Below are 2777 nucleotides of genomic sequence, written 5' to 3' on the forward strand. Positions count from 1 at the left end.
TGTCTGAACCATTTCCATGACTCAGTCACCAGTATCCTGCGATCGGGAGGCCGGGACTCGCAGCCAGCACAAAGCAGGAGGTCCGGCTCCTGAGGCCAGTGGCACCGCAGGCTCTGCGGCAGGGTGGGGGGCTCGGGAAAAGGAAGGCGAGCGCTGGCTGTGCCTTTCCCCTCCGTGCCCCTTGCGCTGGCGACAGCGGGATCTTTGCCCCCACCAGCTTTCCTGGTCCCTGCGCCCATTGTCCCAGCTTCCTCCTGCTGAGGGAAGCAGAAAGCCAGGGGAGGGATGGCAGGGTGGGAGGGATGGCAGGGTGAGAGCAGCCCTGGGTGCTCACATGGGTGCAGCCAGAAAGGGAGAGATGGAGCAGGAGGTGAGCAGGCCCCATGCAGCCCCTCTGAAAGGATGGAGACTGTCTCTGTACCATCGTGGTCCATCCTACCACCTCATGCCCGTGGTCCTGGGGTTGCCCCGCAGGTCCTGGGGTTGCCCAGCAGGTCCTGGGGATGCCCAGCAGGTCCTGCACACCCTAGGGATGCTCCCTGGGTCCCGGGGATGCCTGGCAGTGAAGTGGGGAGTTGTAGGTGGAGGACATGGGGAGGAGCAGAGCCAGGATGGGGACAGGAGCCATGGATGCATGGGTGGTGACACCTGGGGGTGGGCAGTTGGGCCACCATCTCCTGGCACCCATCTGGGAGGTGATGCCGGACCCAGGGGACCGCGGTGTGGCTGGTACCTGGGAGGACTTGCCAGGCACTGGGCAAGGAAGGCCACCATGGCCACTGGGGACAGGGAGGAAGGAAAGGAAAGTGAAAGTCCGTGGCTGCTGCTCCGGCCTGGCTGTTGCTATGACGACCCGAACAAAACTCTTGCTCCCTCTTTTTTGGCTCAGTTCTGTGGGTCCTCGGCCCCTTTGTTAATTGTTGCCTTGTCCAGTTTGGGGGATGCACCTCCCACCTCCCCCTGCCCCTGGAGCAGCTCGGGGGGCCTCACCGGGGCGGCTGTAGCCCTGGGAGAGCGGAGGTCACCGTGGGCTCACCTGGGCCCTTGCTTGGCCACCAATAACGTGACCTCTTGGGGTCTTCTCCCGAGCGGGGTGGGGGCGGTGAGACCAGAGAGGGGCTGGCGGCTTTGGTGGGCACATGGTGCTGCTTGCACTGCCTGCGCATGGGGTGGCACTGGGGGCAGCCAGTGCCCTCCGAGTTGGGGAGGGGGCTTCAGAGAGGCTGGGGGAGCCCTGGCTGCTGCACGGGGGGGTCTGCCTTTGTGTCCTCACCCTGCTGTGTGTGTGGTGCTCGCTGCACGGCCCCAGGATGCTGTGTCCTCTCTGGGCCTCAGTTTCTCCATCTGTGAAATGAGCACATGTACCGCTGAGCTCCTTGATGTCTGGGGGGCTGTGGGTGCAGCCCCCTTGCCACCTTTAATTTCCAAATGCTGTTGCGCTTCATGTTTAATCCTCTGGGTAAAGATGCCAGATGGGAAACACTCCCAGATAACTTATTGCTGGGCTCTGCCCAGCTCTGCATACTCCTGTGTGGTGGGGACGGGGCGAGGGGATGTGTCAGGGTGGGTGCGGGGCGTGGGTGCCCAACCCCCCCCCCAGGAACCCTGTGTTCCCAGTTAGTGCATGGAGGCTGGGGGAGTCAGGAGTCCTGGGAGGCTGAGTTCTTGTCTCCTGCTCCTGGGACTGGGTGAAAACAGCGTTTGGAAAAAAAGAAATTCCCGTGGAAGAAAAGAACGGTGTGGGGGAGGAAACAGCTTCGAGTCAATGGGAATTTTCCCTGTTGGTGAAACATAAACAGTTCTCCTTCAATGTTGACATAACATTTTAAAGATTTCATTATACAAAAAAGACTGTTTGTCAACATTTGTTTGTCCAGCCCAGCCCCCTCGCTCTCCAGCTGGAGCACCACGGTTTTGCTCTGTTTTTTTCCTTCAGGAAGGCGGGTGCTGGCATTCCCGGCAGTTGGTGGGATGCGGGGTAGTGGGTTCGGGATGCGGGGCACGGGCTGAGCCCCTCGGTGGCTGAGGGCAGCACAGGCCCTGCTAGGACCCCCCTTTCCCTGTTGATCCACCCCAGCTCCCAGCTGGGGTATCCCAGCTCTGACAGCATGTGGTCCCCCCCAGCCTGCGTGCGGGAATGCTGTCCATCCACCCACCCACCCATCCATCCATCCATCCATCCATCCATCCATCCATCCATCCATCCATCCATCCGTCTGTCCCTCCATCCGTGGGGCAGCTGGCTGCCCGCTGCCCTCCCTGCCGCGTCCCACCATTGTCACCCAGACCCACGGTGGGCTGGTGGCTCTGGGCTGCTTGCGGGGGTCTGGGAAAAGGAGCAAAAATTGGGGGTGATCTGGGGAGGAGAGGCTGGAAGCTGGGCTTTGGGGTCTGCCACTTGGCGTGCCGTGGGTTTGGGACTCCCCCCGGGCTGTGCCCTCTGCAAGCCGGGCGTTGTGCCAGGCTGGGAGCGCTCCCCACGGATGGGGGTCCCGGGGGTGTGGGGGGGTCCCAGGGTGTCTCCCAGGACTCCCCCCGAGTGGCGCCTCGGTCTGTGGGGGTGTCTGGGCCCCGCCACAGGACTGCAGGGCAGAGGGTGGCGCAGCCCGGGGGCTGCCGGCGGTGTCACATGTGGGTCCCCCGGCGGGGCAGGGGGTCCCGAGGGGAGGGGACGGGGCAGAGGGGCCGCCCCGGAGCCGACTGCTGGATGGCTGGACCGGTGTCCCTCCTCCTCCTCCTCCCCTCTGCCGCCGCCGCCTCCTCCTCCTCCTCCTCCT

This window comes from Falco peregrinus, chromosome 16, assembly GCF_023634155.1.
Source record: "Falco peregrinus isolate bFalPer1 chromosome 16, bFalPer1.pri, whole genome shotgun sequence".
NCBI lineage: Eukaryota > Metazoa > Chordata > Aves > Falconiformes > Falconidae > Falco > Falco peregrinus.